General features: G+C 34.0%; 1 long non-coding RNA gene across 1 annotated transcript; it reads right to left on the bottom strand.

Moving 5' to 3' along the window:
- Positions 1–187: 187 nt before the first annotated feature.
- On the bottom strand, positions 188–27806 carry LOC143239536 (uncharacterized). Its single transcript, XR_013021231.1, has 3 exons — positions 27060–27806; positions 26738–26920; positions 188–3329 (listed from the first exon to the last, which is right to left on the bottom strand). It is a non-coding gene; the product is annotated as an uncharacterized LOC143239536 (long non-coding RNA).
- Between the last annotated feature and the right edge of the window lie 194 nt (positions 27807–28000).

Raw genomic sequence — 28000 nt, 5'->3', positions numbered from 1 at the left:
TTTACTTCGGCAGAGTCGAAGAGTTCCATAGAAAATGTAGAAACTACGCAATACTTTAAACACCTCTATTCAATGTGATTTTGATGGAACAAAATACATTTCACAATATTTTTTTGCAAAATCCAACAAAGTTATTTCTTCATTTTAAAATCCTTAACTAGAATTATTCGAGTAACTCTTTCCGGCTATATAGCTATGACAACAAATGTGATATTGGTTCGACAACTCGAATAGGCCTACGCCTTCACTTTGAGCTAATTTGGATGAACAACTCGAGAATAGAAAAGGCGACAACAAATCAATACAGCAAAAAAAAGTAACTTGTCATCGAGTTGCTTAGATTATTATATTATATTCATATGTACGATATAAATTAATAACAATAATTTATTTTTGAATTGGCTTAATCTTGTAACACTCGTTTTTATATCAACTCAATCAACACGTACACTAAGACCTCTACTACCGTCAAGCGTCTTAAATAAATTTTATATACTTATTATTCTGACGATTTTTTTTCAAATCTTCAGAGAAATTTTAATTTATTTATAGCATCTATAAGCAAACTATATCTTCATGACAATAAGCATATGAAAGAGCTACTTAGTTGTGACATTTGAATATTGAAAATCGGAAGTAATAAGTCCCTTCAATGTATTACGTATTCATTAGGCCTAAGAATAATTGACGTAATGTCTTTGTGGTAATCTTACTTATTTATAGACATTTGATTTTGTAATGGTCAGGCAAATGTTAAAAGGAACTGACTCAGAGTTTAAAGCTTAAAATTAGCAGATGTACACTGAAAATATGAAATTTTAATCTAGGAATCTTCTACAAGATAAATAAAACGTATATCAGATAATTTTTCTGGTTTATGGATTGAAATGTAAGCCTAACTTATCATTTAGAAGTAAATATTACGGTTAAACTTTTATAGCTGAAACAACTAATCCTTTTAGTACTTAATTATGAATAGTTGTTAGGGTTAGTAGTTTTACGATAACTTGAGTCCAACTGCTAATTCGTAGAATTTTATAAATAACTAGGTAGTTAATTTCTAACTATATTTATGTTGTGTTTTGCTGCTAATAAGTTACTGTAAAAGTTGAGGTCCTTAAAAAAAAAAAAAAGAGACTGTGATTTCTGTGTTGATAATGAGCGAGATTCGATCTGAGGTCTTCTTAATGGAAGCCTGACAGTCTCCACTCAACTAGAATAAACTTCTGGATAACTTTATGGTTAAACTAGTTAACTGAATGGATTTTCACGTAAGTGGGCATAGAATACTTATTTTAATTTTAATTTTCCTCTTATGTTGTTTTTATCCCATTATTTTTATCATTATTATAATTTACTGTATGGTCTTTTTCTCCGGTATGATGGACTATTGTAGATTGACCTGCCTTGTATAGTTGTTAAGTTCTTTAATTTTATTCTTTGTTGGTGTCTCATTTCTACAACATATTGGAATCTAAATTTACAAGAGCTTTATTTTTAAATGGTGTTCTTTCTCCACTGGAGAGGAAAACATAATTTTAATTTATTGGAGACATAAGAGACCAAGAGTAATTATAATTCAGAAGTATAATATTGAGACACACCAGACATGCTGTTACCGATATTTCTAGAATAGTTATCATGTCTCGAAAGACGACCATGTGATAAATTGGAATGATACTATGATGTTGTCATTGAAGTTAAGCACAAAGCTACACAATGGACTATCTGTGCTCTGCCAACCACGAGTATCGAAACTCAGTTTTTAGCGTTGTAATTCTGCAGACATACTGCTGTGCTACTGGGGGACTACTGAGATGATAGAATTAAACCACACACGAGAAAAAGAAAGACAGAAGAACCTCGTTAGATCCATTTAACATATTCATTCAAATTCCAAGTAGAGAAAACCCCAGTTGAGTGCATAACGTATGAAACTTCAATCAAGAAGACAGAAGACCCAGGGTCTCATTACAGCCACTTCCAACTCATAAATAGTTTCTCTCAAGACATTCCTGAAGATGGCATCAGATTGATAGCCAAAACATGGAATAAGACTAATTATTAATTAATATTTCAATGGTTCACTACCAAATTCCTGGAATTATGACGCTAAAATTCAAGTTTCTATACTCGAGAGGTGGAACACGAACAGTCCATTCTGTAGTTGGTTGCGCTTAACAACCAACAGGCTTAAACTAGTTTAAAATGACATGACGCATCTACAGCTTTTTTACCGAAACTACTAGACTTTGAACTTCTTAACAAATCTCCGTCGTTTAGAAAAACATTATTAGTTTGATGAAGGAAGTGAAACGAATTCAAAGCTACAAACTTATATTAAGTAACAAAATATAAAAAGAAACGAAATACATTCAGGTTTATCATTCTGTATTCACCCATTGACTTACCACTGAGCTAGCAGGGTGGGGATAGTGTTAGAAATAATACATAAGTTATTAATAAAATGAAACATTGGTTCAACATCATTTTTAGGAGAATGGAAAGTATCGAAAATAAATGAGTTATTATCTCTTAAAAAAAACACTTTAAGAACAAAACATCGTTTCTAAGAATACACCTCACTGGTTTGAATAATTAATTATTTATGTGGAAGAAAAACAACTTATAGATAATTTATTTATTATGAGATCAGTCGCTGATTGTCCATACCACTCAAGTCTGATGCTTTTTAGGTCTACACGCTTCTAGTTTGTAACGATTAAACACTGATGCAAATAAACTATCTATCACAGTTTAAGATCCCAGCTGATAAACTATTATATTTAATCAAAAGCTTTGTAAGCATACTCCTAGTTGTTAGACCAATATACTAAACTAGATGCATAATTTTATTTACATTAATTGGTAGTTTTGATTTATTAAACGAAAGGAATAGGAGAGTATGTTATAATTTATATTTTATGTTGTGGTCACAGGTTATTCATAACTAGGCCCAGAGAAAACTTTTTTGATTTGAAATAGTTGGTGGATTTATGATAAATATAATAAAAAAAAACATTTGTATAACAATGGTCAAAGCAGTGTTCCATTACAAACGCCATCTTTTTTGTTGTTGTTCGTTGAATTTCACTAACCAAGGGTTATCCACGCTATCCGTCCATAACTTTGAAGTGAGAGATAAGAGGGAACTAGTCAACACCACCCACAGCCAGTTCTTGGTTTACTTTTTATTAACAAAAAGTAGGATAGACTGTGGCATTATAATGTCCCATACGACTGAAAGGAAGAGCACGTTCGATGAGAGGATTTGAACCCATGCCACAAATTGTGAATCAAGCAGGTCATTCCAGGCTTTGTTCATTAGGCTTAAAAAAGAAAATATTGTATAATAATAATATGAAACACGTTAGGATCAATATATTGCTGAAAAACTCTAAAGGATCAGCATGTTGTTCATTAAGAAAGAGAAACATATAAGATTGAATCATTTTTGGTCAAGATTACTAAAAAAATACATTATTGATGGAGAAAAACAGACACTCAATGAGAATCTATATATACTATTATTATTAGAAATAACATATTTGCTTCTTGATAAAACGAAAACCTAAGAACACTATTTGTTGATGAAACATTAATGGGAAGAATACAATAAATGATAAAATTAAGGTTAGTTCATTGTAAGATAAGGCATTGTTAAACACAGTTAAAAACAAAGTTATGTCAAAATAATATACGATTTATTACTGCCCTCTCGGTTGGTCAGCTGTAAGCTCAGAAACTTGCAACACTGAAATTTGAGGTTCGATTATTCTCGGTGGACGTAGTGAAGGCATCTCATAGCGTAACATTACATTAAGGAAAACCAACAAAATCGTACAATATCACACGTTGTGAAGAAAGATACATTGCTCACTGATGAAATAATACACTTTTAAAACTAAAGCATTTTTAATTAAGAAGCTAGTCACTTTAGTTTAATATATCGTTTATTCAGATAGATGCACATTTAGAACAATACATTGTTTACTGATAAAACGAGACATTTTTAAAACTAAAACATTATTAACTGAGTAGCTAGTTATTGTAATTTAATACATTGTTTATTCAGATAGAGATATGCATTTGGAACAATAAATTGTTCGTTGGTGAACGAGAAACCGTTAAAAGCAAAGCGTTATTAAAAAAAGAAAATAAAACATTTTAAAAATATTGAAAAAAAACACCCTTAAAATCTCAATATTTTGTATTAGAGAGAAAATAAATTGTTAAAGAATTTTTTATGCGTAAAGTGAGGTCATTGTGTGATGTGTTGAAAATATCGATTTCTACAGAGTAATACAGTGTACTCTTATAAGCGACAACCGTTTATTTAACACAATAGGGGATTTTTCTCCCTTGAGTTCATAATTTAGATAAATATGTAATTTAACGCAACGTTCTAAAAGTGTAATTTCCTTAAAGAGTCTAAGACAGTTTCACGAAGATGTAAGCGTGTCTTAACTTTAATTTTTAGACGGCCACAACTTTGTATAAAGTTTTCGAAAGCGCCATCTTTACAGATTCATTCGTTAAATAACTCTTTATTTCCACGACACATACACACACATATCGCAGATAGACTTGTGTTTTCGACCCATCTGTTGATAATGATAGCCGTTTTAATAGAAGCATCCCTGTAGTTGTTAAGTGGCTCCTACAAGCGGTGAACGCTGTTAGTTGATCTACATTTCCAAGCTAATAACATGGAATATATGAGTAGTGTGTGTCACTTGGTGGTTTGAGTGTGATTCACAAGGTACTTTTGAGGCTTACCAAGCTCTTCAGTGCACCGCTACAGTTCTAACCTACAGTTCCAACTCTACTAAAAGCCTCTTCAAATCACTAGGTATTGTTAGATACAAGAGCCTTCTAAACGCGGTAAACCACAGCCCCACGGTACTGTAAAGGCTCCCGCTTATTGGCTCAGACCCCTGACAATAGCGACGTGATAACAGAGGTTCGCTTTGTGACAAACCCCATGAGAAGCTGAAATATCCGCCCGGTTGCTCAGAAGAGCTCTTCACATCCTGTCCCCAGCCCACGGCACAGACAAGCCGGATCAGTTCACTTCGAACGACCCTTGCTCGTGTCTCAACGTCAGAGGTATATCACGCGCAAACGTTGGTGTCTTACATCACAAGTGTCATTCCGATTTCCGTTTCACTTCAACGCTTCCAAACACTCTGTCCAGCTCAACGATTTAGTAGATCCCCCCTTTTCTTCTTACCCCTCCAGCTCATGTTAAGATGCTGTTGTGGGTTTAACACACCTGTTGCTCAGATTCTAAGCAGAGTAGACGAGCACAAAACAATTACTGTTCCACTTGCTCGATATGAGAAGGTCTCTTTGTGAATAACAGTTAAAAACAAAGCAAATGAAATTATCAGATTTACGGTTATTAAAACAAATGTTGAAGTACTCGCAAAGGCGAGATGTGAAGATAGAAGACTGTTTTAGGGTTATAAATACTACCTCTTACTCTCGTTAAACAGATAAAACATTTTATTTTAACCAGTTTTCTAAACAACAACAACGACTTCTTGATAATGTTTGCAAAATATCACAACATTGATTTCAGAACGCTGTGCGGCAAGTTACAATGCAGAAATCCAGGGTCAACCCACTTTCCAGTAGACACAGCACAAAACCCAATGCGACGTTGCTCTAAAACAAACAGAATGTTGTTTTCTTTACTACTCTGTGTTATCAAAATTTAAATACTGAAGTGTAAAACGTAATACCTTCCAACAACTATAATAGTTAGGAATAACAGTGCAGAAGAAAAAAATATTAAAAACTTAATAATGTTGCAGGGTATAAATAATGTATATTTTGTTTGTTTTGATTGTTTGTTTGTTTGTTTTGGAATTTCGCACAAAGCTACTCGAGGGCTATCTGTGCTAGTCGTCCCTAATTTAGCAGTGTAAGACTAGAGGGAAGGCAGCTAGTCATCACCACCCACCGCCAACTCTTGGGCTACTCATTTACCAACGAATAGTGGGATTGACCGTCACATTATAACGCCCCCACGGCTGGGAGAGCGAGCATGTTTAGCGCGACGCGGGCACGAACCCGCGACCCTCAAATTACGAGTCGCACGCCTTACGCGCTTGGCCATGCCGGGCCGCGTTTGGTTTGAATTTCGCGCGAAGCTACACGAGAGCTATCTGCGTTAGTCGTCCCTAATTTAGCAGTGTAAGACTAGAGGGAAGGCAGCTGGTCATCACCACCCACCGCCGACTCTTGATCTATTCTGTTACCAACGAATAGTGGAATTGACCGTCACATTATAACGCCCCCACGGCTGAAAGGTAATAATGTTTGGTGTGACGGGGATTCGAACCCGCGATCCTCGGATTACGAGTCGAGTGCCTTAACCACCTGGTCATATTGGGCCTTATACATAATGTAATAACAGTGCAAGGGAAAACATCAATAACTTAATATTAGTGTAAGGATGTAATATCAAAACATTTATAATAGTACAGAGGAATATATCAAGAATTTAATAATAGTGCCGGGTGAAAAAAATTTAGACTTCAAATTCAATTATTGTACAGATCGAAATCATGGTGTCAAACTGAATTTTGTGCTTTGCGTTAAAAGTGATTGAAAAAAAAAATCGAGCAACAAAAATATGCACCCCCAAGGCGAAATACTCTTTCTATAAGATTTTATTTCGAACATGAGAGCACGCAATACTTTGGCCATAATTGATTTGCACTATACCATTAGCCTTCTCGCTACAAATATATCAAACATACGTAAATGATGGTTAATTCTTAGAAACCAGACAAATGCCATCTTTTGCAAAAATTGTGAGTATGTTAAACCGATAATTAACGATTCAACAAAATCAACAGCAAAACGAAACTGTTGAGCAAGATGGGCTTGGTGATTCCCTAATCCGATTGACTTACGATCGGCGGGTCGCTTATTTGAATCTCTGTTCACCGAACATGATCTCCTTTTCAGCCGTGAGGGAGACACAATGTGCCGTTCAATCCCACTGTTCATGTGTAAAAAAAGACCTAAGAGTTGGCGGTGTGTAGCGTTCACCATCTGCCTTCCCTCTAGTTTGTACTTTAGGGACGGATAGTGCACATTGCCTTTGAATATCTGTGCGCGAAACAGGCAACAACAACCAGAAAATAAATCAATAGTGAAAAATGATGAAGATTCACTATCTTGACCAAAAACTCCTTATCTTGACCAAAAACTTCCTATTTTGACAAAAGACTTACTATCTTGACCAAAAGCTTTCAATTTTGACAAAAGACTCACCACGTTGACCAAAAGCTTCCTAGTTTGACAAAAAACTCACCATGTCAACCAAAAGCCCACTATCTTAACCAAAAACTCCATACCTTGACCAAAAACTTATTATTTTAATATAAAAACTCCCTATTTTGACAAAAGACTCACTATCTTGACCAAAAGCTTCCTAGTTTGACTAAAAACTCACCACGTTGACCAAAAGCTTCCTAGTTTGACAAAAAACTCACCATGTCAACCAAAAGCCCACTATCTTTACCAAAACTCCTTACCTTGACAAAATACTTACTATTTTGATAAAAAACTCCCTATTTTGACAAAAGACTCACCATGTCAACCAAAAGCCCACTATCTTGACCAAAGACTCACTACCTTGATCAAAGACACCCCCTATTTTGGCCATATTTGAAGTTCTGTAATATTCCCATTATACAAAATAAACCTTATTCATTGTTTTAAAAAAGTATCACCCGTAAGCTTAGTGGTATAGTTTTATGGCTTTTAACGCTAGTTATCGGGTTTCGATATCTGCAGTAAGCGGAACACTTGTAGTCTGTTAAGCACCTTTTTGCAAACAGACAAATAAAGAAAAATAACATACACAACTTACGGGCTGTGTGATAACACACCCTTCCCCCCAAAAACAACGAACTAATTTTTTCGTAAGGTTTTATAATTGTTTCTGAACTTCGAAAACTTCCGAGATACGAACTAACAACCTACAAAAATTTTTCTAAACTCATCCCGTCATGTAATTGTGATTCTAATATGAAACGTTGTCCCATATCATGGTCAGTGACTCTTTGAAATCCATAATTAACTCCTGAAAAATAGATATAAGAAAATACAAGAAGCAGCAGTAAAAAAGAGAAAGAGATTCACTGTGTGTGTTCTGTAAATATAATATATAGCGATGAAACATTCCATCGTAATTGTGAACTCATTACATCCAGTATTTCAGCCTTAGGGAATAAAGGTGCGTTTATACAACCTTGAGTGTTATGTATTACAGAATACCGTTGTTTCCGCAGGTGAGATTGCTTTAAGCGCAAGCTGCATTTCCTAACCTTTCATTTAGCGTCAACGAGGTGTGTCGCCACCTCGCAACTAAGCCTTTCAGGATGGCGTCTACACAGTACGATTATATATAATTTCATACCTAATTGTAGGCCATTTACAAAAATGGACCATTCTCGTAAACACGAGATTTTAGACGTAGAAAGCTGAGGTGACCTTTAAACAGATATCGAGATGACCATTACTATAAGCCAATCACAGCCGAAGTAAACTCCTGTCAAAGAAAATGCCGATAGTATTTCAGAAATTGCTGCATTGTGCTGCCATCTACTGAGATATATAATCAAAACTTTTCAGTTTAGTAGTCAATCGATGGTAAGCATAAAAGTTATCACTAACCAAAAACCACAAATTAGTCAACCGTTCAAAAGTTATGAAATACTGAAGATTTCGTGACAAAAGATGTTGGTTAACATAGTTTTTTGTGGTTTGTTTTGGGAGGTCACGTTCTGAGAGGACTTTACAAGGAATAACAGCTTTTAATAAGAGATAGAGGTCGAATTTGCTTCAATTTTAGAAAAAAACAAGAAGAAAAAGAACTTACCGGTCATTAGTTTGGGGGCTAAGAAGCTTTGGTAGATGAGTGGTTGCATCTGAACTACCTGTGATAAATGAAGTGGGGGAAATAGAAAAAATACAACAATAACAACAATATAGTTTTTAGAGAGAGCAGAAAGTAAACTGATACTGTGACAGTTCTCAAATACCGTTAGAAGAGTTGACTGCGGTAAAGAAGTGAACATATGATGTAATATTGAACTGTGTGATTTATGAAACATGTGTAATTAAAAAAAAACAACCTTAGAAATTACTTATTCGAATTTATGTCCCTTCCAAGCGTCGAGAATACGCGAATTGTTTTCCGCACTTTCTTTGAACACACGGGTCAAATGTCACAGAAGTCTTTCTAGAACCTATGAATATGTGGTCTCAGCAGATTTAATAAATTAAGTATTTTACACACGTCCGAGATGTATGCTTTTCCTGTGGTGAAACAGCCAAGGACATGACAGTTTTATGTTGAACACGTGTCTCGAGTTATCTCAGTAATCGACATCCTCTTTCATTATTGGCTGATTTTTAAGTCGTTATAGAAAACATCTATTATTCAAAGTATTATTTGTAAACCAGAGCAATGTGAATAATGATAAACACGAGATGTAGGACAAATCAACAGAATATCAATCAGTATGTTGGGAAGTCCATGTTCCAGTGATTATAATGGATTGTGAAGTTCATATTCCAGGAGACCTAATGTACTGCAAATCCCATATTCCAATAGTTCTAATGTACTATGAAGTTTATATTTCAGTGATTATAATGCACTGTGAAGTCCATATTCTAATTATTTTAATATGCTCTGAAGTCCATATTCCCTTGGTTCTACTATGTTGTAAAGTACATTTTCCAGTGGCTCTGGAGTACTCTTAAGTCCACATTCCAGTAATTCTAACATGCAGTGAAATCCATATTCCAGCTGTTTTAATGTACTGTAAAGTCCATATTCCAGTGGATCAGTGGCTTTCTTGATCAACGGACCATTTGATGTTTTTTGTTTGTTTTGTTCATCTTCCACAAAGCCATATTCCACAAAGCGCGTTTATTTACTGCAAGTAAAAATGTTTATTTAGAACCTAGCTAAAAGTGGTGTTTTTGTTGAATGTCAGCCGTTTCTACTCTAGGTTTCTCACGCGATAAACTGATGTAAAAACTGCGCGTGCTTGTTTAATATTAATAATCACACATCACTTCCGAACTGGTATTTTCCACCTTCAAGTGACATTTTTTGGTGACATACGGGTTAAAAATCCGGGTCAGTTAACTCTACGTTATACTGATTGACAGTCAGCGACATCCACCGCCACATTAATTTTTTTTGGTTTTTCTAAGCGTATAAGGGGTTTAACTGTCACTACTATAACGCGCACATAACCGAAAATTCGGAGTTTGTTCAGCGGCATTACGATTAGAACCTCGGACCTTCTAATTCGTAGCCTGGCACACTAACAACTAGGGGTATACTTAATAACATATACGGAAATATCTAATCACACAAATTTTGTTATCATATGACATGATGAGGTTGAAATGACAGATTCCAAGAGATAACGCATTCAGCTGCTAATATGAGAAGAGAGATAAATATACATTAGAAACACTGGAAACAAATCTTTCTACTCGTAGCTTGTAACAGTAAGATAAGGTCTACACTATTCAATTAATTACTTGTCCAATGAATCCAAGTAGTTTCTGTATTTATTACTCTTCTACTGACTGATAGCAATGAATTATATATATTTAAGTTAACAATACTTAAGGAAGTGGCTCAGTCCACAAATTATATGTTTGTTTCTTTGTTTTGTATTTCGCGCAAACCTATACAAGGGCTATTAACACTAATCGTCCTTAATTTAGCAATGTGAGATTACTGGGAAAGCAGCTTGTCAACACCGCCAGTTCTTAAGATACTTTTATTACCAACGAATAATGGGACTGACTGTAGCATTATAACCCCCCACGGCTGAAAGGGCGAGTATGTTTGGTATGATGGGGACTCAAACCCGCGACCCTCATATCACAAGTCGAATGCCATAACAACTTGGCCACGAAGCCGGGCCACAAACCATGTGATTTTAATTGAGTGGCTTGAACAGTTAGTATAGAAATAACTCACTTTAAAATTACTTTCTGGTCATATGCGCAAACAACAGTTGTAAGTATTACATTCTATTAATATAAAGAAAACTTGTTCAAATAATGTTTTTTCTTCACTCTCTGACCGAGATATTTATGTCACTTCCAGAAATATACAGAGAAAATTAAACAAACTGATACATATGCACTTCTAAAGAACCGAGACATGTTAGCTAAATTGCTTTTGTAGTTATTTATTACTTGTCAGCAGTCTTGCTGCCGTTATTTATACTAATCTATAATCAGTGCAGCCTTCTCATTTGTTTAAGGATTAGCAGTTCCATGCCCATCCTTTACCTGCTAAAGGTAGTACGTAGAGAACATTCAGGTTTGACGCGTAAAGTATTAACACCAAAGCAACTGAATACATAACACTTACACGTTATTCATACATATTTATTATTACACTTAACATTCTGGGCAAAATAACTGTGCTCCAGGTTGAAATCTTTACTTTCCGAAAAACAAAGAAACAAATAATATTTTTTGCAGTTTGTTCTTTTCTTTATACGTACATTTGGTTATAAAATATAAATATAATTATATATATTTCACGCTTTGTTTTTGCCTTTATATCTATTTTTATTCATTATATGTAATCATATTTTCTTCATGGTTTGTTTTTTATGTCTACATTTGGTTATCGTAAATATATCTATATATTCATGTTTTTTTTGCCCTTGTTTCATTTTATAGATACTTTTGGTTAACCTGTATAATCATATTTGTTGCACTGTTTGTTCATCTTTTTATATGGAATTTAGGTCATCGTCCTTAATCATATTTCTTACATGATTCGTTTTTCTCCTTATTTCTAATTTTCATCATTATATATATTCATGTTTCTTGCATGGTTTGTTGTTCTGTTTATATCTATTTTTGGTGGTCGTCAAATACAGTCATGTTCCTTGCTTGGTTAGTTCTTCTAACTACTTTCTCATGCTAATCTGTTATAAACAAAACAAAGACCAAACAAAAATGAATAAACTCTGCATTAATTGAAAGAATCCCAGGTTACAAGCTACAATGTGGAATATAAAATGTACCCGTGGTCATGGAGGTGATAGAAGAAATAGAACCCACATTGCGGTAGTTAAATAAACTTACCTCCTGACATTGGCATTTCAACCTCCATTATGGTGGTTAGGCACTAATTAATATCCCAGTAGACAAATTGTACTGGTATAAAGGGTCCAAACCAGTTATCTAAATTAACTGGTATAACCTCAACTACCGCTCATTAATTCTACTCTAACTGCCAATTTTCTTACTCTTAACAACCATACACATGCAATAAGGTGTTCATCTACATAAAGTAGTGCTAAGTTGTGTAAATGATCTTAGTGATAACTAAAAATAGTTATTGGAAATTTTAGTAAAAATTCTTTTATTTTTATTTCTTTATGTTTGTTACAGAATAGTTTAATAATTTTATTTAAAGTTTCTTCATTAATTTCATTAAACATCAATTTTTGTATCAATATTTCAACATTAATAATAAAATATTCTAATTTATTTGTTTTTGAAATTCGCGAGAGGCCACACGAGGACTATTTGTGCCAGCTGTCTCTAATTTAGCAGTGTAAGACTAGAGGGAAGGCAGCTAACCATCACCACCCACCGCTAACTCGTGGGCTACTCTTTTACCTACGAATAGTGGGATTCACCGAAACATTATAATGCCCCACTGCTAAAAGGGTGAGCATGTTTTATGTGACGGGAATTCGAATCCACAACTCTCGAATTACGAGTCGAGTACCTCAACACGGGCCATCTGCAATTTATTACAAATTTTAAAAAGTCTGAATAATTGTGAAGTTATAATGGTTATAATAGAAGAATACAGTATATTACTATTAAACGAGGGTAAGCCATATATTAAAAAAGCAAAACATTTTCTTTTATCAAAAATATTTAGATCGATATCATTATCAATTATTTTAATTTCTAAATCTAAATAATGTGCCTCTAGATTAGAAACTGAAGAATTTTTTATTCTACCAAATAAATAGTATTAATAACATTATTTATTTCCAGGTTATTTATACTAATTAAGTCATCTATATATCTTCAAGTTAAATAAAAAAAATGTCTGGGTTTATGTAGTTTTCGATAACCTTATTCTCATAAAAATAAAGACTTAGTGTATAATACTGGTAGAATAGTTAGCTCCCACTGGAACTGCTATTACTTGTTTAAAAACCAGGTTATTGAAAAATATGTAATTATTATAAATGCAGAAGCTTGATATATCCTTTATATTTTTGAAGCCAAATTTTCTTTCTTTCAGTACTACGAACGAATAACAGAACTGTTATATTAATGAACTTATAACAAAAATTAAATCTTTTAATGGAATTGTGGTGTACAGTGTGGTGAAATCAAACGTTTCAATATTCTTTGCTTGGCATAATTTCTTAGATATTCTAAAATGGGTTAATTATTTTTTATTATCCTAAAAGTATGTTTTTTTTTTCTTATTAACACTTATAAATTTAATGTTATCAAATAAAATATTAAGTAATTTATTTAATAAACTATCCGGTTGCCTAATAAATGTTCTTATTGAACTAGAAATAAATTTAAATTCAATTGGAGATTTATATATTTTAGGAATACCATATAGAAAAGGTAAATTATTCATAAGAATTTAATTTAGGATAAAGTTGTTTTTTTTATATAAGTTTTAACGAAATTATTAACTACTGTATCTTTAGATTGGTTAATAAGTTTAAATGTTTGTGTACTACTGATTTCTTTTATCATAATTAATGCATAAATCTTTTTTCGAATGAAACCAAAATTACAGTTAGTTTTATTTATCAGTGGGAACTATAGCATATGTTTTTCGTAACTCTTGAATATTATTACTTGATGAAACGCTCAATCTATATTGCATTTCCTTAATTTTATATGCGATAATTCAAATCTTATTTTATTGTATTTTCTGCTATAATTCTCTTTCTATATATACACTTTTGGTTATCCTATGTAATCGTATTTTTTGCAAAGTTTGTTTCTCCTTTTATATCTAATTGTGGTCGTTCAATACAAAGATATTTCATGACGTTTTTTTCTCTCTACATCTAATTTTGGTCATCCTATATAATTATATTTATTATGTGGTTTATTCATATTTTTATGTCTATCTTTGTTCATGTTATATAATTTAATTTCGTTCACAGTTTGGTTTCTATCTTTAAACATACTTTTGGTCGTCCTACATTATGGTATATTTTGCACAGTTTGTTCTTGTCTTTACGTGTAATTTTGATTTTTTCGTACAGTGATATTTCTTATACAGTTTGCTCCTCTCTTTATTTTTACTTTTGTTCATCATATATATATATTCATATTTGTTACATGAACTATTCTTCTTTTTATTGCTACTTGTAGCTGCCATATAAAATCACATTTTTTGAAGGGTTTCTTCTTTTCTTTATATGTTATTTTGCTCGTGCTATATATTTATGTTTCTTACTCGGTTTCTTGTTTTATTTATGTCTATATTTGGTCGTCCTGTATAAATACAATTGCTGCACATTTTTTTACTTCTATTTATATATACTTTTGATCAACCTACATATTAATGTTTCATGAACTATTTGTTTTTCTATTTATATATACTATTGTTCATTTTATACATTCCTGTTTCTTACACGATTTGTTCTTATTTCATGTCTGTTTTTGGTTATCGTATATATTCATGTTTCTTCCACGGTTTGTTCATGCTTTTAGTTGTCCTATTTCATCAAATTTCTTACACAGTTTGTTCTTGTCTTCATATCTACTTTTGGTTGTCCTACATGTTCACATCTCTTACATGGTTTGTTCTTATTTTTAAGCCTCGTTTTGGTAATCTTACATATTCATATTTCGTGCACGGGTTGTTCTTTTTACGTCTTGGGATTGTCCTCTGTGACGATATTTCATGTACGGCTTGTTCGTCTCTTTATATTTAACAGTGAAAGTGTTTACATCCACTTTTAGTATTCCTTTTTAAGTTATAACTATTTCATGGTTCGTTCTTCTTTTCATAGTTACTTTAAGATGTTCCTGCACGGTTCGTTCTCCTCTTCATAGTTACTTTAAGATGTTCCTGCACGGTTCGTTCTCCTCTTCATAGTTACTTTAAGATGTTCCTGCACGGTTCGTTCTCCTCTTCATAGTTACTTTAAGATGTTCCTGCACGGTTCGTTCTCCTCTTCATAGTTACTTTAAGATGTTCCTGCACGGTTCGTTCTCCTCTTCATAGTTACTTTAAGATGTTCCTGCACGGTTCGTTCTTCTCTTCATAGTTACTTTAAGATGTTCCTGCACGGTTCGTTCTCCACCTTCATAGTTACTTTAAGATGTTCCTGCACGGTTCGTTCTCCACCTTCATAGTTACTTTAAGATGTTCCTGCACGGTTCGTTCTCCTCTTCATAGTTATTTTAAGATGTTCCTGCACGGTTCGTTCTCCACCTTCATAGTTACTTTAAGATGTTCCTGCACGGTTCGTTCTCCTCTTCATAGTTACTTTAAGATGTTCCTGCACGGTTCGTTCTCCTCTTCATACTTTAAGATGTTCCTGCACGGTTCGTTCTCCTCTTTATATCTAATTGTGATCATCATATACATTCTTGCTTCTTGCATGGTTTGTTTTTCTCTTTACATGAGTTTAAAGGATACCTTACAATTGAAACGTTAAAATCAAGGTGCCAGGTTTTGAAGATGCGAGAAGTGTTTTAAATAAACTGCAGGTCGTTCTCTACCAGTTTTACAAACAACCTGAAACAGGTAATGTCGTGTTTTACAACTAAATATAACAACTCTGCAGCTTATCACGTTTAAATGAGAAGACGCACTTAATAGACGAGACTATAAGTTCTATATGACTGACTCTTCTGTAGTATTCCGTGTAGTATTAGTTCGAAATAATTAACTATTTTATAATATTATTCAGTGTACCACAAGTTCTATATAGAGCTGACGCTTCAGTATGCTTGTATAATGAGTTAAAATAGTATAATACCATAGACATAATACCATAGAGTATGACAAAAGGACATACTCTCAGCTGATAATAACTATTCGTGTTTCGTAGAGCAATATAGAAACTCAGATAACGTCTATTTCTCCCTGAGGATATGACTCAGGATTTTATTTACTTGGTTTTATCATCCCATGCTTTTTGTTATCAGTTCTGAGTTGTAAGTCCTCAAGTGCAAATAAACTGAATATCGCTTCGAGAGAATGTGAGAAATACTTTATAAAGAAGTTCTAACACAGACATTCAGATCTACTGTCTGTTTTTGAATTTCACGCAAACCTACATGAAGACTGTCTGCGCTAGCTGTTCCTATTTTAGCAGTGTATGACTAGAGGAAAGGCAGCTAGTCATCACCACCCACCGCTAACTCTTGGCTTACTTTTTTACCAACGAATAGTGGGATTGACTGTAACATTGTAGCACCCCACGGCTGAATGGGCGAGCATGCTTTATGTGACGGGTATTCGAAACTGTGATCCTCAGATTACAAGCCGAACGCCTTACCACCTAGGTATGACAGACCCAGATCTACTGAGAAAAATATTCTCGTAAATGTTAGATCCCTGCAGAGAAAATACATGTTTTAATTTACTTTAACAGAAAAGCACATTACGTCAATATAACAATAAACTGGAAAATAACGATTTATTCTGTGAAGACATAAAATATGTTCGACGAAATATTGATAATTAATGTAAATTTTAGTGCTATACTACTAGGTTTTCTTACTTTTGCTTCTTGATTAAGCCTGCTCCCAAAACAAAAAAGGAACAGACTAGATGGCGCTAACGTCAGACAAAAATGGTCGCACTCTGTCTCCTATTATAGTTCTAAAAGATATTTTTTTCTCATGCAAAAATAGGATGGCATCTTTTCTCTTCTTTCTGATACTGTTGCGAGTTCAACACGTGTGTTTACGTTATTTAGAAATAAAAGATAAACAGCCACATCAGGCTTAAGTAATGAATCTCGTATTTGTATGGGGAAAAAAAAATGAAACAAAGTAATCCAATAACAATTCACTTGTGCGTGGGAAAGTTCTGTTAATTTCACAAAGTCAGGTGACGTAACATAGGATTGAAAATACAGGTATCATATTTATCAGCTACTTGTTTATTCCATAGGAGATAAATCGATGATTCACTGGATGACCCGAGGGAAGATAACCGTGAACACTGACTCACGAGGCGTGAAATTCATCTTTTATACTTTTCAGTGTACTTTGTGACGAGATATTTCATGACGAAATTTTTTGACACCCTATCCTTTGTCTCATCTGATCACACACCTCTTGTCAACGTACACAGGAGAAAATCCAGGGTTTGATAGTCAAGGTAATAGACATCTGGATGAAAAGAGAAGTTTTGTTTTTTGTGGTACCATTAACTGGTATATCTTCTCTTGAAAATAAAAATAAAATAGTCGCACAGTGTTTTTATTTTATTTTTATTTTTAGTTTCGAGATTTGATGTCGGAATCGATACAACACTTCAATATATTAAACATGCAAAAACTCAGTTAAATATTCTAAGTTTGTCAGTCGAAAAATACACGGCACAGTTATTACCTCACAGTAACCAAAGACCAGTGTTACAGAGTTTGGTAACAAAAAGGTTTTATTCGCTTCAACGTAGTCAACAACATTTATTTTGTTCGTTGAAAGAAACTGTTGTAAATAAAACATATAGAAAATCTCAGTTAAATAAAGACAGCAAAAAAAAAACAACATTTTTTCATAACAGGGATAAATCTGTAAGCATTTTGATTCTCGGAGAGAAAAAAAAATAATGACACTTCACCTCATGTCACATCTGTGCACGTGCGCAGTCTTTTATATAAAGAGCCATCATATAGTACTTGTGTGCCCCAAGGTCTAGTCTACCTACTACTCTACTCAGGGTCGGCTTAGCTCAGACTTCGGTACACAACGTAAAAAGGGAATTGTTTGCTTTCTGGCCCAGCTGGGTAAATCTTCAACACACCTTTTGACATTTTCCAAGGTCTACAAACAGTGGTATTTTTGTTATGTTGGAAATTATGGGTTACGTTATTGCCTCTCTACCAACTAACTGCTAGACAGCAACAGCTCGTATGGCCAGTTTCGAGTTACGTAATACTAGTTGTTCGAGACTCCTAAATAAAAACTAACTGCTCAAGCAATCGTATGTGGGAATGTAATTATTTTCAAATATTACCTATTTATAATTAGTTATTTTTCGTTTATTGCTATCCAGGTTTTTCATTTTACAAAATGTGGACCGTCGGACCAGCGTAAAGCCAATTAATCAATGTGGCTATTTATTACTATTACTGAATCTAATGTTAGGACTAATGCTCAATATCAGTTGTCTTTTTCAATACATTTAATCGTTCGTAAGTGAGGGAAGGGGGAAGGGAGGCTATGCTGCTCCGTAAATAACTTTAGTGAATTTTCTACATTGTGGAAACTCAAAGACATCAACAGAGACGAAACAATTAACTTTTTTCGTTACAATAAAAGTAAGAGCAACAATGGAATGTGTATCAAGAACGAAACACAACCATATGGGTTAACACATACAGCTACCTATAAACACATACACACAGATACAACTACATGCGCTGTTCTCTCACTCACAGTAACCTGATGATTAGTTGAGGGAATGTCGTATCTATTACTTAATGGAGCATCGTAGAAAATCTCTATTAACCTTAAGCTATGTAAGGTAAGCTTTCAAGGGAAGTGAATAATGTGGTTCAATTTCTCTGAATGTCAAGCTATATATTTCGGACTGATAACAACACTAGGGTGACTGTTACGTTATAGTTGGGTGAGAAACTAGCTAGCCCTTGGTCCGCCCTCAACGATTTCTTTTCATATTAATTTTCAGCTGGGAGAAATAACGATTGTCACTATCTTTACGACCCCATAGAAGATACGAATAAGACGTAACGGCCATTAGAAAGACGTGAGAAAACGACACCAACCCTGGGGAACAGAAAACTATTCGACTGTACGCCCAAACCAGGCTGAAACAGCTTGTAGATCAGGCCATCACCCCAGAGTCTCATTTGTTTATTTACAAAAGCAGTTCAGGCATCTGGGGAACGCGCTGTAAGGAGGCCAATGAGATCGTCTCACGTACGTCAAATAGAGATATTTCTCTCTCAAGTCCAGAAATCGTCTATAATTTATATTTGTGTTCCTTTTATCTGTTCTTCTGTTTCCGCACACGACGTGTAGAGAGGTGAATAAGAAAACTACGGAATAGTGACAAATTTCAGAAATTGGCACTTCCACCCCCCTTCTATATGCTTTGAGACAGCGGTAAGTTTAGGGACTTACAACGCTAAAATCCGGGGTTCGATTCCTCGCAGCGGACACAGCAGGTAATTCCACATGGCTTTGTCCTGAAACAAACAACTTATATGTTTTGTATTTCAATAAAACGAGAATTCTGTAAAAAATGTCACTATTTTATATTTCTTCAAAACCCTGGCTTCGTAACAGTTTATTTCAAATTTTTCGCTTATTTATAAATGATCCCAATACTTCGGGATACACATATGCCTGGTTAATTAGAAAAGGGCAAAAAAGTATATTCTTCAGCATCAGGAGGCAATAGGACCATACCCTAAACAACCCAGGAGTATAAAATATATACCTGAGGTTTAGAAGCGCTTCATGTTACAAGACTAGCAGCTGCAACACTGTGCTATATTAAATGAGAAAAGGAGTCATAAGTCCGAAACGGTGATATACAGATTTAATCCTGTATGACATTAATTCCACTGATTAACTCTTTGCTTGAGAACTCAGACATGAAGAAAATAAACATATTTATCGATAGAGTAATAGCCTAAGAAGTATTTTTGATGATAAATTTTAAAGTAACACTGGTAATTAGTAGAACATTGGTCCTAGGAACTGTTGTTAATTTCCTATTCTCGTGTATTTGGGTTATCATTAAAACGTATAGAAAAATGCATGATCCTTGCCGCCAAAACGCGCTCCGCACTCTAGCATCGTGTGTACGCTGTAAGAATAACTGTCAAATCCCATTATATGGTAATACAATAGTGGCTAAATAGTTAGTGATGGATGTTGTTAACTGACTGCCTTCCTTCTATTCTACAAATTCAAAATTACGAATGTTTAATTTCTGAAAGAAACAAACGTATCAGAGTGCAGTTGTAATGTAAGAGTTAGAACTTCAACCTGGCCAACGATTTAGTAAATAAATGTGGAACTTCTTATCCTGACATAGCTATACAGATTAAAATAAATAAAGGTGTGTTCTTGTAATTATTTAAAACTCCCTAGATAAAACGATTTATCTTATTATTATGTTTGGTTTCTATTCCATCATTAAATAATACATTAAACAATAAACTAAATGAACACACCCGAGACATGCAAAGGAATGTGATGTGGCTAGTTTTCATAGAATATTGCTCATAATTGGGTACAACATGTTCATAAATTGAGTTTTATATATATTTACTTCTGCAAAGATTAGTTAATGAAAAGTATGTTTACAGTTGAACCACGCAGCTATTAACAGTCAGTTACTGTGAGTTTCGTGTGAGGGCGTTCTATTTACTTTTATTTTAATTACTAGTGACTCATAAGCGGGTTTTGGAGTTCACAACCCACAAAACTGTATAGTGTCTTACATCTTATTTGTAAGTGACTTAAATAAACTTGGTAATAATTGCAATCCTTTTAATTAGTTCAATTCACACCATGACAGCCATCGTTCATGAAAAATGATGATATAAATAACGCCTTATATTATATCTGTCGTATTCCAGCCGACTCGATAAGTCCTGGTATTCAGCGAAAAGGTCTTGTCGGTGATGGATATAGCAGGTGTATAGTGCATGTTTTAAACGTTCTTTTCTTACTTTCATTCATAATTCTTTTATAGCATTAACCTAATCGTGAAACTTGTGATTCTTGTTTTAAATATTGGAAACTCAGCAACTTCAAAAATATAACTTGGCCTTAAAGTAACAAGACCAATTACCACTCAATGGTCTTCTGAAATTTTGAGTGTATTCATAACTATCCTACAGCTTTTTTTTTTCAGAGCATGGAATTTGTGACACACAGACAGGAACACACACACACACCAAAGCAAGTATGACAGTTTCAAGATGACAGAAAGTTATGTTAACAACAATTGGTACTAACTTAAAGAATTTTTGACAAAATATCATGTTTACATGGTTTTGTACAAAAATAAAACCACAAATAAAAATAAATAATAGGTCCATTTATAAACGGCTGTTTTAAGATACACTTGTTTAGATTTAATATAATTCACTCTTATGTTAAATTAAAATAATTGTATGGCATTGTAATAATTTCACAAACATGTCCATGATTATATATTTTTCATGTGTTGCGGTGTAAGTTTCAAAGGCATAAAAATGGAACCTTCAGACCAACCCAAAGCTAATTAATCAATGTGATTATTTATTACGAACACTGTAACTAATGTTAGGATTTATTTCAGAGTTAGTTTTTCAATAAGATCTGCATACATTTACTAGTAATTTGTTAAGCCTAACGCATGTAGTTAATTTTTATAGCGGTTTTAATCTTAAATATCTTTACTAAGTGTTATCGTGTAAGCCGCCTGTTGGTACAGCGGTAGGTCTATGAATTTACAACGCTAAAATCAGCGGTTCGATTCCCCTCAGTGGATTCAGCCAGATATCCCCATGTGGCTTTGCATTAAGAAAACACGCACTTATCGTGCATAACGCCCAAGCCAGTGAAACATAATCCGTTAATGGGTAATAGTGTGACTAATTTTAATTACCTTCCTGTCCATTTTCCCAGAAGCACCACTTTTCAATAAGAAAATGGTAGACTTAAATGCACTGTTTGCTAAAAATACAAGTACTATTGTTAAACAGGCATTTTGCCCAGTATCACCCTTATCAGTTGCAAAATTTGGATTTCAAATCTTTGATTTATAACTCAATAAAGTATAGACATCTATAGTGGAGCTAAAGCATACTTGTATTTAAATAAAATCTCTTGTTTGCCGATCCTTTCTCAAATGTCAGATGACCTGATACTGTGTCGCTTCTTTGTGCCTAATTTTAGGCCTATGTTTGTGCAAAATTATTTATTTATTTTTGTTTTGTTTTAAACGTTACAGTGAGTTTAGTTACCAATGGTGATTTTAAGTGGACAAAACTTCTACCTGTTTAGCTTCAAAAACAAAAATATTCTAGTTTTCTGAACGACAAAATGTTTTTTAGTGATGTAATTCTTATATTTCAGTATCATGTATTATATGTTTTGTTAATTTTAATAACTTATTAATTTATAGTGACTATGTTGTGAATCTTCATCCTGAACTGAAACTAATTTCTCAGTAATGCCATGTAAAATGGAGTGTGTTTGTAACAATAGGTAGCCAGTCAGCAAATATTAACTATAATTTGCTGTGGACGTTTATTAGTGATATTGTATGTGTTAGATGTAATGTAGAACATTTATCGATTTTTCTAGCTTATACCATCTAGGTTTTAATCTCTTGAAAATCTCACATAATCTTTTCAGTTTGCAGTAGAACTTAAACCTAACTTCCTGCACTTTTTAATCTACATTTGATTATACTTGATCCCACACATTAATAAATTAGTTTTCGTATGAGTATAGATCTAGTTATTCATTGTCATATATATATATAATTAAGTAGTTTTTTTTTGTTTTTACAATTATCTTCTGTGTCCATCGGCGGGAAATAGAACCAGGATTCTAGTGTTGTAAGTCCGTAAACTTACCGCTGGGGTACAGAATTAGGTTGTTACAAAACTTTTCGCTTCTTTTAAAGTACTTAATATCAGCTGATAAAATCTCTCTTATCAAATATGCAAGACTGAATAAATATTGTTTCCATTTTAACTATGTTTCCTGAGATAGCAGTAATCAATGTTTCTTTTTATCTGTGTGTGTATGTTTTCTTAGAGCAAAGCCACATTGGGCTATCTGCCGAGTTCACGGAGACGAATCGAACCGTTGATTTTAGCTCTCTAAATCCGTAAATTTACCGATGTACCAGCGGGTGACTTCCTTGTGTCTATTATCAGCTATGAGATTCTTGCTTTTAAAAAACAAAACAAAGCTTTTATTTCGAATATTCTCGCTAAATTACACGAGGGCTACCTGTGATAACCATCCTTCATTTTGTGGTGAGTTGGGTGATTATTATTAAGTACAAAGTTACACAATGGGATATCTATGCTGGCTATTCTTAATTTTGATGTGGTATATTAGAGTTATGTAGTTAGTGAATAACATCCGCCACTGCCAACTCTTGGGCTACTCCAATCGACTAGTTGGATTTCACCATTACTCCTATAATGCACTCACGGTTCGAAAGTTCAGAGCTAGATTTCTTCTGGAACAATGATACGTGATCCATGTAGTCTTAAATCCACAATATGGTTTGCTAGCTGTCAGATCACGCTTGGCCCAAAATCAAAGTAGCAAGAGATTTTAATTGTTTACTAGCAATTTGTACTTTCTGCTTGCAGAATGAATAAGTCTGGATTTCGATTCGAGTGTTTCCAGAAAACTCGGGAAATACGATCGTTTCGTTCAGTTTTGAATAAGTTAGCAATAATAATAACATGAAGTATGTGTGTGTGTGTTTTCTTATAGTAAAGCCACATCGGGCTATCTGCTGAGCCCACCGAGGGGAATCGAACCCCTGATTTTGCGTTGTAAATCCGAAGATATACCGCTGTACTAGCAGGGGGAAAGATGAAGTATTAAAGTCTACGTTCTACAGGCCTGCACACGTCGGCTTGAAACACATACAAATTAATCAGTGATTCTCGCTTTTCTATTATTTTCATTGGATCATCCAATTAAAAACACGATATATGCTATTAAAAACAACGTATAATCTAAATATTCATATTTTCTACTGAGTTAGTTCGTTCTTAAAGGATGCATTTAAAATGAAAAACTTGAGTGATTTGTTTTAAGCCAATAACAGTGGATTACCTGTTTCTCGTTTACGCCCATTTCTCATCAAAAATTAAAAGCGTTCATTTATGACTTTCAATTTTATGTACAAATATTAAAAATATAAAATAAAAAGAAAATGAAGAAAGAGAAAAACAACTTATTCTTTAAATGTTACTATTTATTTTATTAGTTTAAGTGTGTTAAGGCGTTCGACTCGTAATCCGAGGATCGCGGGTTCGAATCCCCGTCACACTAAATACGCTCGCTCTTTCAGCCGTGGGGGCGTTATAATGTGACGGTCAATCCCACTATTCGTTGATAAAAGAGTATCCCAAGAGTTGGCGGTGGGTGGTGATGACTAGCTGCCTTCCCTCTAGTCTTACACAGCTAAATTAGGGACGGCTAGCATAGATAGCCCTCGAGTAGCTTTGCGCGAAATTAAAAAAACAAACAAACAAACAGTTCTCATGTAAATGATCAAGACTTGATTTTTTAAATGGAATAAAAAATTGAATGCAGATTTTAAAATTATACCGTAAAACAAGTACTTTATTTAATGGCTAGTTGTAATTCTGAGGAATTACAACGCTGAAAGTAGAGTTTTGATACCTGCGGCGGACAATGCAAAGACAATCCTTTGTGTCGTTTTCTTCTTAACAGCAAGCAAAAAGACACATCGACTATATAACAACATAAAAGGTTCATTCAAACCGCTCGGTAAGAACGCCCTCTACAATGCTTGTTTTTATACAGTACTTCTACCCACTGAAAATTGACTCTACCGTTATCATGTCCCATGGTCTGAAATTTTTTATGTGTAAACTGTGTTTTTTATGTATAAACTTTAGAAAAAAATCATTTTTTCTGAAACATTCTAATAATGAAATTATTAAACTGATTTAACTGTAGAGTTAACGAAAGGTTACATATGGAACCTCACAAGCTTTTTAAATACATTTTTTGAAACTTTTAAAGCACAAAACTGCTTGTGGGGCCATGACGTACTGGATTCATTGAAACAATGAGCCATAAAAATGTAAGCAAAAATGACATAAATATTAAAAATCTATTTACGAGTGCTAGGGCTCTGCAGGTATTTTATATGAACAAAATTAATTATTTTATCCCGTTTTTTTTACTCTGTGTGCTGTAATTGATTAAATCACTCAACTTACAGCCGATAACGGTGTAAGTTCATAATTTAAGGCCAATCATTAAAAGAAATAACAATAACCAAAGCTTCGTCACTACACTAATGTTTATGCGCGTGCGTAATTTCATTGTGCAATTTGTTTAGTTTCAAAGATTATAGAGCCTACAATTACAAAGGAATGTTATATTTTCCACTTTGAACGTTGATATCCACACTGTTGAAGTGGTTTATTATAGCCAGGAATCGTAATGTTACAGAGGGTGTAGGTAGACCCTACATTCCATTGTTTAAAATAGAACATTATTACACTAAGAAAATTGACCAATGTGCTTTAGATAAATGTTAGGAAACAGCATGTACACACATAGTATTGGCACGTGTTTCAACTTTAATATATCTTTAAAACATTCATACTCATAAAGAAAACAATAACATTAACTGGATCTGACGAGAGGGTAGACACTATCTCTACAGCAACTGACCAGTGTTATGAGGGTTAACGCAGGACCAACAGTGTTCTCGCGTTGCTATAACTACATTAAAATGGTCAATACTCTACACAAACATACGAAAACACCACACACATACACACACAATATGAAGTATAAATCGTAACTTGATGGCTTTGAAACTGTACATTCACGTAATGAATAAAGTTTCTACATTACACAAACTTTTAAAATGAACTAATGAAAATACCAGTCCGGAATTTTACTTAAAACATATAATAATTTGGAGGTTAAACATATGCATGTGAAAATACACCGAGAATACGTCAGATAACAATGGCCAAAGAAAAAAAAAATAATGAATCCACATGATGTTAACAATTATTTGATGTAATGGTTTTGTTTCTTTGTTGTTATTCAGAAGATACGGTGCTGAGTCACTCCTACTTTTTGTAGTATATGAAATTTTAGTTCATTTAACTGGATAGATAAAAAAGTAACCGAATAACATCGATGGAATAGATGTATAAAAGCAAAGTATACACATGTGAAAATGTTAGACTATGGAACACTTAAATAACCTATTTTTTAATACTTTTTAAAAAAATACTTAAATAAAAAAATGCATTTTAGAGTTTTGAAATGTAATTCTGACACTGCTGAAAATTGGTGACTATGCTCAAATAACAATTACATACATTAGAAAGTCAGTTGAAAACGTATAAAACCTGTATAGATACACTTGACCGACCGACCGACCCTTCGCATTGACGTTAAAAATGAATTTAGGTAGACGTGATAATACGAAATTAGGATACAACTATGTCGAAATAAGCAATTTAGTGTATTTCCGTACTGAACACTTTCATGTAGGAATAGGGTTAAAAAAAGCAAACTAATCTGAAAGCAATGTTGTTTGTTTTCCTTCTTCTCGGTAAAATTTTTTCCGTTAATCAGAAGAAGAATAACGTGAGAAGATTAGAAATCTCAAGAGGAAACTCAAACCTGATAATCAGTATCTAAATACGTTATTGTAGCTGAATACACTCTAAAGCTAATGAGTTGAACATACCCAAACAGGCTGATGGGGTGGTAGTTCAATAATCAGATTTAGAATGACTTAGTTTTACTGTTCTGTGGCTGTCGGTCTTTAAATCTCTAGCAGGGATACAGACTCTTCCATGATACTTTGCAAACAACTGTAAAATTGTTTCTTGACGAATTTCTTCCGGATTCTTGTTCTTTAATTTTCTATCTGTATAACACGAAAGGCGATTAAAATGTGCGATAATTATTAGAACTTAGTGTTGATATTAAATCATTTTCTTTCTTTTAAAACTACTGATTTTTCTGAGTGTTTTTCTTTTTTCATTATATATATATATATTATTTACCTGAAATATCCGATCCTTCGGGAGTTTCCGACCCTAAATACTGGTTTAACCAGCCGGCAAGTGACCCGGCTCGAATGTCGTGACTGTTGCGGCGTGCTCGTGGTTGTCTGCCGTTCTTTGTGGTCAGAAAGAGGGGAACCACGGACCTCCTATTGATCAATAAGTATCCGAGCGTGCAAGGCGACTCCCAGCGTTATGGGGAACTCAGTCTTTACCATGCACATGCAGAAATTAGTGAGAAACGTTTGGATGAGAAGTTGAAAGCTTGCATATATCGTATGCAGCCATTATTGTGTAACTTGAACCTATTAACAGAATTCTTCCTCACAGCCGTTCTAAACAGCGGACTTCGTTTCCTTTGTCAGTTACTTCCCTGTGCTAACAACCAATACCTGTACGTGGACGCATATATTACCGCTGTATTCAAAGACGAATCTTCAAACTTCGGGACACAAAATCATTTTCCTGCATGTGTGAATAACTCGGTCTTTCGCACACATACACACAAATAACAAACATCCCGTATTCATTGGCGTTCCCAACATGTGGCCCTCAGAATCGATTTCGGACGAAATTCGATCTCTTAAGCCAAGGGGCGTAATGATGTGGTTGTATGGTTCTACACTCACTTAGTGTAACCAAACTCGTTTCTATCACACTGCCTGCTAGTCCAGCCCGTCACATCACTTTTCTATAGTTTTTTTCCCCATATGTTTCAGCACTTTTACATAAATCATATTCGTTCCTTCTCCAACTTTACTCATCAGAGTGACTTAACCTTGGTTTACATTTCTGTTTTGCATGCTCGTACGTCTAACAGAGCAAATTATAGATGGAGATTTAGAAATTTGTTAGCACGAAACAGTGATACCTCGCATTTAAACTAAATATTATTTTAACATTTCCTGAAAAAATACATTTATCCTCTACTATTACCAGTT

Source organism: Tachypleus tridentatus, chromosome 13 (assembly GCF_004210375.1).
Source record: "Tachypleus tridentatus isolate NWPU-2018 chromosome 13, ASM421037v1, whole genome shotgun sequence".
NCBI classification, from domain to species: Eukaryota; Metazoa; Arthropoda; class Merostomata; order Xiphosura; family Limulidae; genus Tachypleus; species Tachypleus tridentatus.
The sequence above is the reverse complement of the archived record's forward strand: the minus strand, read 5'-3'. Positions and strand labels throughout refer to the sequence as shown.